Source organism: Lycium barbarum, chromosome 3 (genome assembly GCF_019175385.1).
Source record: "Lycium barbarum isolate Lr01 chromosome 3, ASM1917538v2, whole genome shotgun sequence".
Classification (NCBI taxonomy): domain Eukaryota; kingdom Viridiplantae; phylum Streptophyta; class Magnoliopsida; order Solanales; family Solanaceae; genus Lycium; species Lycium barbarum.
Window position 1 is genome coordinate 109,000,436 of NC_083339.1, and position 11,706 is coordinate 109,012,141.

An 11,706-nucleotide genomic window follows, 5' to 3' on the forward strand; every position below is an offset into this window, starting at 1 on the left:
AAAACGATAGATAAGGGGTGCTCGGTACAAGTATCGGGTACTCGTCACGGCCCCTAGTCGGGTCGTGACAGTTATACATGAATTTAGTCTTGAAAATTGTATATTTGTTGCTTCATGATTTTTTAATTATTATCATGCCGTGATTTAATTAACTAAGTCAATTTTTATCGTCCAATAATCTATGTATATGTTTATTGTTTGACACGATACACACGCGCAACGCATGTACACTAAACTAGTATTAAGAAAAGTACATGAATAGATATGGTATATGGAAATATGGTATATGGTGTAAGAAAAGTACATGAAAATATACCTAAAAAATATATGGTATATTCAAATTGTTAATTTAATTAAAAAGATAATAACAAAATATTTGACAGCACGTTAAGGTATTATTTGTGCTTTTCGTCTTGTGTTATATAATTGGTAGTGTTATTTTTGTTTAACGGAGGGAGTATTTATGTAAGTTGAATACACACACAGAGAGAGATATAGTATACGGTATAAACATGCTTCATCATAAAAATGTATATAATATAATATACACATATAAACAGTATATTCGATATATTAGTGCAAATGTAAAAGTGAAAATTAATTACATATGTATATTAAATATACTGTATTATATGTATAAACAATATATATACGATATATTATTCTAAGGATAAATTCTGTGTTAATTGTATATATCAAGTATACATCATTAATATATCATTTTTAGAAAGACTATCATATATGATTTTAGCAGAAGATTTTTATTGGTGGTCATTATAATATCTACTTTGTTTCCACACAACAAAAAAATGTAAAACAAAAAAAATTCCTAATGAGAAACTAAAATCACTAATATACGGTATAAGTACACTCATACTAAAAATGTATATAATATAGTATACACATATAAACAATATACCTAGTGCAAATGTAAAAGTGAAAATTAAGTGTGTGTGTTATTCTAAGTGTAAATTATGTATTAATTGTATATCAAGTATAGACCATTAATATATCATTTTTAAAAAGACTATTAAATATGATTTTAGCAGAAGATTTTCATCATTGGTGGTCATATAATATCTAATTTGTTTCCACACACACACAAAAAAAAAAAAAAAAAAAAACTAAAAAGCTTCTTGATGAAAAACATTATTCATATATGGAAACAATGCCTTTTTTCTATTTATGATTAGCGAATCTTCATAAATCACCTTATAACTGATAAAGACATAAAAAATGAATTAGCTTAAATTTAGGGATTTTTTTATAATGTGAATTTCTTGATTTTGAGAGAGAGAATAGGTTCATTTTTAGTATACCAAATGTAATAATGAAATTGGTTGTAGATTATGTAATAATTTACTCATTTGCTAGTATTTATGTAACTTCCCATACTATTTATTGGCCATTGAAAACAATTCAAACCAAAAAAAGGGGCCTTGTGGAGATTTTTACTTAAATAATGGGGTAATTTTTGCCCCTATTTTGTGCTAGTCTTTAATTTTTCCCTTCAAATGAGCTGGTCTTTAGCTCCCGTTTGGCCATAGATTTTGGAAGCATATTTTGAAGATTTTTGTATGGCCATAACATTTTGACAGACTTAGAAAATAAATCTTCAAATCCCAAATTCTGGCTCAAACCTGTTTTTGGGCCAAGATCTATGACAACCTTTTCAAAACTTTTAAAAACTGCCCCAAACTTTTATATTTTATAAAAAAGGTCCATCTATTTATGACCCAATTAATTATGTCTACCATGTTCCTCCATGAACACCAAAGTGGTGACCGGAATATTCACTGAATATGAACATGATGATATGGTTGTTGATGAAACTGACGAAAAATCGACTCAGAGTAACAATGTTGATTCGTCTTCTCGGTCATCTTACGGGTAACACTGATTCTGTAAAACCTGTGAATGAGTCTCTAGACAACGGTGCTGATGTAAGAATTCTTCTTTCCAATGATTTTGATGATTGGCAGAATTTAAGTATAGTTGCTAGCATCTGCGGTGATTTACTTGGAAATATTGTTCTGTTGGATTATTTTCAGAGTGACATGTTTCGATGGCCAGATAGTGTTGTCCCCGATGTAGTCTCTTAGATAAAGCTGCACACGGGGCCCTCTCATCTAATTTTTCAGAAGTACAATAGAAGAGGAGACAGTTATCGTTCAATCTTAATGTTTGTACCCTTTTTAGGGGGTGGGGGATGAGCCAATGAGTTTATTAATCTTTTTTTTTTCTTTCTATGTAGGTATGTTCTACCTTCTAATTGTTCAATTTTTCTATGTTGTAAATTTGTTGCCAAAACACCTGACTCTTAGCACGCCATCTTCTGAAAGGAGAGTTGGACATCTAATCTGAAAATGCATGCTCGTCGTGAAGAGATTGTTCGTACAATGTGGAAAGATTATATTAAAGAATAGCTAGTTATTACAATTGTTTTTTGTCTTGTGTCGACATTTAATTTTTGACCTCCCGTAATTTATTTTAATTACTCAGAATCCTTCGATGATAAACAAAGTGAACCATGCATTTTTTAAAGTCAAAATGATTTTATAAAATTATTTAGATAAGTATTTTACCATTCCTATATGATAAAATAATTTCTATAATGTTATAAATCATTTAGGAATTAATTGGCACATTTTATAACAATTATGGGTTATTTGCTAGATTTAACCCAAGAGAAAAGCAATTTTAAATAATTATTTATTTGATTATTTAAATTTCCAAAATTAATTATCAAAATAATTTATTTCATTCAGTCCAAGGAATTTGATTAATTAAAAGAATAGACCGTTTTACCCCTCAATCCTCAATTCTGCATACTCAATGTGCATGGGCATAATTTGTTAGAATTAATCATAATTATTTCTAGTGTTTAATTATGATAATCATTTGTTTAAATCAATTAAGGTCATTAGTGTAATTTAACTTTAATTGGCTAATTAGGCTAAACATGGAAATAATTGAAATAATCAGTTAGATTTAAAATCAATTAAGACTGTATTTACAAATTAGCCCATTTACATAATTGGCCGCATTTTAAATTAACAGGTTAATGACGTCCTAATTAAAATACTATGGTCAATAATCGATAATTTTAATTTTGGTCCATTTGTTAAAATACCCGTTCTGCCCTTCATACATGTATATACGTTAAATATACATATAGGTATGCACTATATAAAGGGGCCTGTCGATTTCTTTTAAAATCCGGACCGAGTCCAGCCCACACGCACCACTATACTCTCTCTTTTCCCCCCTCCCCTTTACCCCTAAACCCTAAGCCGCCGCCCCACTTTTCTCTTCTCTTTCATGTCAAAAATGGCAACTCTGCAGGATCGAGAGAGATCAGGCTCAAATCGAGCCATTCGTTGTTAGCAAGGGTCAATCTAGACCGTAGAATTCATTTTTCAAGTTGTTTTATAAAAAATCTCACTTTGTACCACATCGTTGGTTCTAGGGTTTTGATTGTTTTGGGGCTCTATAAATAGAACCCCAACCCTCACCATTCAAAAGGAGGGAGAACCATAAAAGCTTGAATTTTCAGTTTAACTTGTAATTTAAGTTATTTAGTAAAAAAATTTAGACTTAAACTTTTTAAAAGGTTGAGTCTCTTAGTTCTAAAATTTATTTCTTTCTGTTTGTGTGCAGAGTTTGGATCGGAAGCACAAGGCTCCAAATTCGATCTTGTTGGCGGCTGCACATCAAAAAGGTAACATTATATCTTGTTTTTGCTCATTTTCTAGTTTATTTTTGCTCAACTATAATGTAGTTTGTTCTGCTAATGAATGCTTTAGTTTAAATATTAGTTTTTAGTGTGATTACTGCCCTGGCATTTATTTGAGTTTGCTGGGATCAAGATATAAGTTGTTCTGGACAGCATGCTTGTCTTAAGTCTTGCTTTAGAGCCCGTTTGGATTGGCTTATAAGTTGCTTATAAGCTGTTTTCAGCTTTTTTGAGTGTTTGGCTGGTTAGCTTAAAGTCATTTTGTGCTTAAAATAAGTCTAAAAAATTAATTGGGCCCGTTTAGCTTAGTTTATCTAAAGTAGCTTATAAGCCAAAAAAAATAAGTTGGCCTACCCCAACTTATTTTTTTTTGGCTTATAAGCTGCTTTTTTTAAGCCCATCCAAACAGGCTCTTAGTTATTTATCACTCAGATAACCAATGTTGTAACATATGTCTGTTAGAATACCAATTTGGATAATGTGATTTGTTGATAAGGATATTGTAAACCTGGATGTTCTCTTGAATGCCACCTGAGTCATTGCCTTACTGCCTAGTCCTTTAGTGTGAGGATACATGACTATGAGATTTAACACTAATGACTTGAAGGAATTTTGATGACATCTTTCGATCCTGAACCTCTGAAAATACTAATGTGTATAACTCATCTAAGTTTAACCTCAAAGATGTTTTAGTCTCTTAGTTGAAGCATGAGACTCTAGGAATGAATTAAGAAGTCAACAAAAATAAAGACCTTATGTTGTTCTCTTCGATAGTGGACTGTTAGAATGCACTAAAGGCTGTTCATAAGAATACTATGGATTTGTATGTGAGTTAGACTTCTGAATGTTTAAGCACATAAGAATTTTTTTTTTGAATTGAGAGAAGAAGTTTTTGAAGTATGGTTCACTATGTAATATAGGATTAAGCTGAATGGCTCCTAATTAACACCCAGGATTACAAAATGGCATCATTTAGTTTAAAACTTAAGTGTAACACTGATCACCTAGAATTATGGACATATGTAACTAAGGGAGTTGGCTGGACTTAAAGATTGAACTGACCTGGTAGCAGGTGCTATAAGTGACCAGTTCCTTGGCATATTTAGCCAGCTTTGATCAGATAAACCATAGTGAGCTTATCTTGAATGTTGTTGTGTTTGAAAACCTGCTCCATTTGGACAGGAAATTAGTATTATTTTGGTTGAACTAAGGAAGATCTGGTCATGTGAGAGTCTGTGTCTGTTCTCTTATTCTTAATAGCCTAACATGCCTAATTTAGTGATCTTAGGCAGTGTGTGATTTGATGAATGAAATCTTTTAAATCCTGTCCATTCCTTACTTAATTATTTGAATCCATGATTTAAATGATTTGTTAGGTATGCAGTAGATATGACTGATAATAGAATAATAAGTTAAAAAAATGATATTATAAGAAAATGTGTGTAAGTTTAGTTGGAGTCTATACTTTGCCAAGAGTGTCTTAGTCTATCCCATGTTTGTAAAAATCAACCTAAAAATAGAACTTATAGGCCCGTTAGAGTTCTGTTAAGGTTTAAAAATCAGAGGACATTTCATAATTAGAATTGCCGGATGACCTAGCTATAAGTTTGAACTGTATCACTGCCTATCAAATTGGGAATTGGTCAAATGAGGAGATGAGGTGGTCATAGGTGTGAATGCATAGGTTAAAGCCACTTGATGGGTGAGGATAGTCTTTTAAAGGCACTTCAGGAGAAGAAGGACAAAGAGGCCAAGTCACACTTGGTCCATAATTTCCTTCTCCCAAATGAGAAGTTTCCATGGCATATCTCATGTGTCCATGGGGTGAAACTTATAACATATGCTCCTTAATCTTCCCTACTTTTCGTTAGACCAAGGAGATGAAAGAAAAGATGCATGTGATAAACTGTTTCAACCAACTGATAAGAGAAAAGGGGACTGTCTTTATGTTGCTGGTTTTGGGGGTAAGGAAGAGGGATTGATTAATATAAGACCCTTAATGATTAAGGTCTAGCTTAAGATGAACATTAGTGCACTAATAACATGATTTATTTTGAACTCTTGTGTCACTTGCCCTCTCCAAGATTCTGTCAAATGCTGAAAGTCTTAGTCTTCCCTTTTGTGGCATCTAACTTGTAACATAGTTGATTTCTGCACATCTTCTCCAAACACCTTTCTATCTTTATTTAAACACTAATTCCCTTATAAAACTCCCCCTCCCCCCTTTCATTCTCCTGTTTATATGCAAATGATCTCCTGCTTTATTTGTGACTGTTGAAGTCTGTAAAACCAGGAGTCCCTCTATAGTCCTTTGGTTTTTGCTGAATTTGTTGTGGTTCATATTCTGTGTCATAACTATTGATTTGTGAATTTGGTTTCTGTGTTTTCCCTTGTCTGACTGAGAAATACCTCTCCCCTTGCTTAATGTTGCTATAATCAGTAGCAGCCAATATGTTGGGTTTGATCCTTTGAGGTTGTCATGTGGTTGTTAATTACTTTGAGACTATGTTGAACTTGAGTAGACCCCTGCACCGTTTTTGAGTTCATTAGGGCCTTAGTGTAGGATAAAAATCAACACTTACAAAATTGGGAATAGAAGTTCAAAGACACATTTAAGGCTAGATATACATAAAAAATATACTAAGTTAGTAAGAAAAGAAGAAGTGTACACAGGATATACGTTTCGAATACATATAGTTAAAAATATACCATCAGAACATTAGAGGTATAGGGGTTCATCAGCCGGTATACTGGGTGTATATATGTGTATGTGAGACCTTAGGAAGAACAGATGCTGGGTTGGGCCTTTTTTTATTTTTTAAATTTAGATTTGGGCTTCTAGGCCCTACAGGTTTTCTGATCTTAATTTGTGCATCATATTCATCGTCTGCATAAGTTCAATAAATTGAATCTAATCGGGGTCCTTTTTATTTTTTCTCCTCCACTGCATGGCCGTTTGGGCCGAGTCCAAAGCCAACCTATTGGGCCAAGGCCCAACAGGCAATTCTTTGCATTAAGATCGAGTCCAGCAGATAAAAATTGGAAGCAAGTATTATAAAATGCGTAGATGGCTCAACCATGGGTGAAAATGGCCAACTAGGGGGCTTGGTACGCCCCTAGCCTTCCCTTCTTTTTTGTTTGTTTGTTTGTTGTTTATTATGCATTTTTCTTAAAGATGTTGTATTTGTATTTGTAATGTTTATAAAACTTATATATACTATTGGAATTTTTATGGTTTGACCTAGTCGTCTTAGGAAAACAGTGCTTATGCCGTTTAGTTGACTCTAGGTCCCCAAACGATTTTCAAAACCCAGATTTAGCATAATAATTTCTCAAATTAAACGGATAACTAATAAAAATCACTTTGGTACGAGCTAAAATAGAAGGACTAAAAGAAGATTTCAAAAAATCATAAATGGTATGACATTTTCGTTAAACCAAATCAATCTTTAAATATGGCAATATGTTTTTCCACAATCAAACTAGGTTTCTGAACCAAAACTGAATCGAAGATTAAATGATTTTGGGCCAAGCCCAATATAAAACAAAGATTTTTTGACTGAATCTCATTTGATTTTTTAGAAAAGGAAACAAAAATGCAAACAATAATTTGGGCCAAGCCCAAACAGAAAAATGCAACCCTTTCAATGAAAGTGTCATATTTTAGGCTTTGAAGCCCAAATTCAGAAAAAATCAATTTTGTATAGACACACTCATCCTCAAATTCATGATAGTAAAACAAATCATTTTTATAAGTTAAGTTTTCTTCAAATAAGTGAAAAGACGTTTGTAAATAAGGGGTTTTGGGATAAGACAAATGTACCATACGGATTGACCCGAAGTTAAGTGTGAGATTAAGCATGAATAGAAATATACTTATATAAAACCAAAACATTTTGTGTTTCTTTATAAAAAAAAATACTATCCTTATACATAAAAGGAGCCTATTCGTATCCGGATATTATAAATTCGAACCGAAATACCCCATATATAAGGGGAATGTATTCAATTCTTTTCTAAAACAAAATGATATGATATCCCGTATTCAATTTTTTATAAATACGGGAATAAACACAAAATGAATAATTCATGCAAATAATCATATATTGGAATTCGAAGGTCAACTGTATAGTGCGGATCCTTAATACTAGAGTGTCTAATACTTTCTCTAGGGGATCACCAGAACCCTTATCTAGAACATTGGATTACGAAGGATTTATCACGGTGTTTGAAGAAACCCTTCACCACTGTTTTTCATAATTTTCTAAAAATTAAGTGGCAACTCTTTTTCAAAACAAAGTCCGAAAGAGCACCAACAAGTTCGAAGTAGCTTTCCGAGCGCTAATCCCGCCCGCGAAATGCGAACCGTAACATCTTGCACGGATGAATTTTTTATATTGTAATTTGAATTGTAGTAGCTAGTAATTAGTACATGTGTTATTAGCAGTTGTTACTAAAATATCATGTTCTACATAATTTAGGATTAGCAAGTATGTATGTTTTGTATTGCTGGGTATTCTTGATAGTTGTTAGAACTTATAGGTACAAGTAATGTTTCATATTTTCAAAAACAAAAAGTGAAATATGTTTTGAAAAACTATGGCCAAACACATTTTCAAAACTTGAAAAACTTCACCCAAATCAAGTTTTTCAAAATTATTTTTGGGAATCTATGGCCAAACGCTAGCTTAATTCTTGCCCTTCAAAATCGAACTTATGCCTAAAAGGGCATAAATTACGCATCATAATATTCACAAGTGGCAACGCCGTTAAAGAACTCATGCTCGGTAGGCATAAGTTCGATTTTAAAGGGCAAAAATTAAAGAAGCCATTTGAAGGACAAACCACGCAATTACTTCAAATAATGTGATACGACTTAAGGCCACTAATTACTCGTTTTAATGATATTTTTAAACTATTATTAAAAAACAACTAGATTTTTATTGTATGTATGTATGATGCCTAGTGTATATATGTACCACAACTAGTGTGTGTGTAAAAGTTTTGTATGTATATACGTATGCATGCATGTCTTACTATATGTATGTAGCCCCTAGTGTATGTATGTATGTATGATATGTTTTGAAGAAAACTATTGTTATATTTTGAAAATTCAATAATATCGTCATAATTATGAGGCAAAAATATATTGTTGAAATTTCTACACAGTAAATCATGACGATCATCAGTATTTCTGGCTAGATCCTAGCTACTCGTCATTTGCAGCCAAAATCTTGATGATCATCATAACTTGATGCTAAGGCAAGTTTTGTGACTGAAATCCTGAAAATTTGTCATAATTTGTAATTAAAATCCTGACGACTACCATGACTTGTTAAGGAAGTCTTGCTCATATATAATAAAAATAATTTGCTCCAATTTCTAGCGGAACAATTATTTTTTTAACAAGTCAAATATAAATAGTGGCATTAAAAGGTCCCATTTGTGCAAATTACTAAACGTAGATTTGCAGTCAAATTTATCAAATAGAATGTAACGACCAATTTGGTCGTTACATGTGTTTTGACACTTATACCCCCATTGACCCTTTCCCTAGCCCTGTTAGCGTGATTTTGACCCGCAGGGATGGGCGACACGGTTCCCGAGTTCATCGGGCGAGGTTGGACAGGATTTGAGGAATTTAGGACCTTAAAGTGAAAAATGTTTGACCAATCGTTGACTTTTGGTAAACGGACATTTTTCGAAATTCCGTCGATTCCATGAGATCTGGAGGGTTGATTATGACTTGGTGGGATGTTTATTTCGGTTCCCGAGGCAATCAGGAGCGTTTTTGTACCTTGGTTGGAAACTGGGTTTTGGTCGTTTGGGGGTTGACCAAGTCAAGGTGACCTCTGTTGGGAATTCCGAGGCCACGGTTGAGTTCGTAGCGTGCTTTTACTTATGTCTATATGTTCAGTTTGCGGCCGAGAGGTCTCGGATGGATGTCGGGATTTTGGGGTGAAACTTGGTGAAAATCAGATTTCCTGGTGTCCTGCCTCTGTGGGTCCGCCCATGCGGGACTTGGACAGCAGACACAGAAGTTGACTTATTTAATGAAACTCGCCTCAGCGGACGGTCATTCGCCGAGACGGGAGCGCGAAAGCGGAACCTTGAGCTCGGAAGCGGGGATCGCTGAACAGATTCCCCTTTGATTTCTCAATTTGGACCATTCTTCATTCATTCATCAAATTGAAACCCTAAGAGATTTTAGAGGCAATTTGAAGAGCATTTGTAGTTGTGTCATCCTTGAATAAGTTCTCTTAACCTTGTTTTATGTTTATTTACTTCCTAAGTTAGAATTCATGATGAATTAAAGGGGTTAGTATGGAAAGTAAGTTGAGATTCTAAGTTTGCCATCTTGATATCTTATGCTATAGCATTGGAGATTTGTTGAGAAATCTTGTTAAACCTAGTCATGAATTCTTGGTTTGAGTAGATACTAAGTTGAATCATTCTATATTTCATTGTTTATGATTTGAAAAGTTACGGTTTCTTCCTAATTTGGGTTTTTTTTATTAAGAGTTGAAAATGATGATTTCTTGAGTCTATTTAGCAATTGAAGGATAGTATTGGACCTCCTAAGTTTGGATTAACCGATTTTTACCTAAAATTCCTATTTTGCCCTTGTGGACCCAATTTTCCTCTTTTAAAGGTTTGTTTTCGATTCGATTAGTACTATAGCTTTATAGATATCGTTAGTCTCTATTTCTTATATAGAATGTGTTGTTGAATAGACTTCGATCTTTCGAAAGCTCTTCGGAAGAGCAAAGCTCAAGTTAGATAGTTCGTGGTACCCGCTCGGTATTGAGGTAGATTACGGTTTACCTTTCGATTAGACTCCAATTAGTGAAACATATGTAAGAGTTAGATATTGACGGGGAAAGCATGCTAGGCCTTTAGGTACGAAGTTGGGATGGAATTCTATTAGGTTGGTTATTGTTGGTTGTGGGTTTGTTGCCTTCTTGTGTAATTTGGGCTTGTCGCCCTTTTGTTATGATGTGACTTGTGTATGCATTTATCTCTCTTTGCTTATGCCACTTATCATCTAACGGGGAAAGAACCATGAGCTTAGGCTTGCACTATGATGTGTGCTTATGATAAGACACGAATGAGACTTTGACTTCGATTTGTCGTTGATTATGATATCTTGCATTGCATATACTATCATTTCATATGATGCGTTGATATGAACTGCGACTTGGTACTGATGATGATAAGTGAGACGAGGGAACATCCGAGGTCTCTACTGGATTGTATATGAAAGAGATAAGAATCCGTGATCCGAGGTTATTACAGGAGCGAAATGTGATATACTTGTTGCCCAAGGTTTCCTGCTAGGACGAGTGAGTACATGGACTTCGCGGGTCCCCCATGGGTCATAACTATCGAGACGTGGAGGTTTCCGTCCGTAGCATGTGTGTACATGTTTCGAGGTTTTTGGCCAGTATATTTCATTGCATCGCATTACATATGCATTTTACTCTCGCTTCCATTATTCATTAATGAGTTGCACTTGGTATTAATAAGATTTCATTGTTGATTGGTTCGTTAACGTACTTGTCTTCTTACATGTCTACTTGTTGATTTCTTTTTTCATTTACGTGAACTAATTGTTGTCAGCTTATGATACCTACCAGAACTAGTTGTTTGTATTGATACTACCTTCTTGTATTCTTTTCTGAGTGCAGAGTTCGTCACAGGCTCTGCTTCTACACCTCGCGAGTGATCCCGAGGCCCATTGCTAGAGTTTCCAGGATGAGCCATGTTCCAGATCCGCAGCCCCTAAAACTCTTCTTTCATGATATTTGTCCTTCTGTTCCGATACAGTATTTCAGACTCTTATGCATCTGTTATTTTCAGCCATATGTAGTTTATAGTGGCTCTTGTACTATACTTAGACTAGATTTTTAGTATTTTGTATTCGTATTCCGCACTTAGTAGTTATTTATATATTAAGACTGCTTAAACAA

General features: G+C 33.9%; 1 long non-coding RNA gene across 1 annotated transcript; it reads left to right on the forward strand.

Moving 5' to 3' along the window:
- Positions 1-3,213: 3,213 nt before the first annotated feature.
- On the forward strand, positions 3,214-11,706 carry LOC132631786 (uncharacterized). Its single transcript, XR_009579063.1, has 3 exons — positions 3,214-3,392; positions 3,661-3,721; positions 11,425-11,706. It is a non-coding gene; the product is annotated as an uncharacterized LOC132631786 (long non-coding RNA).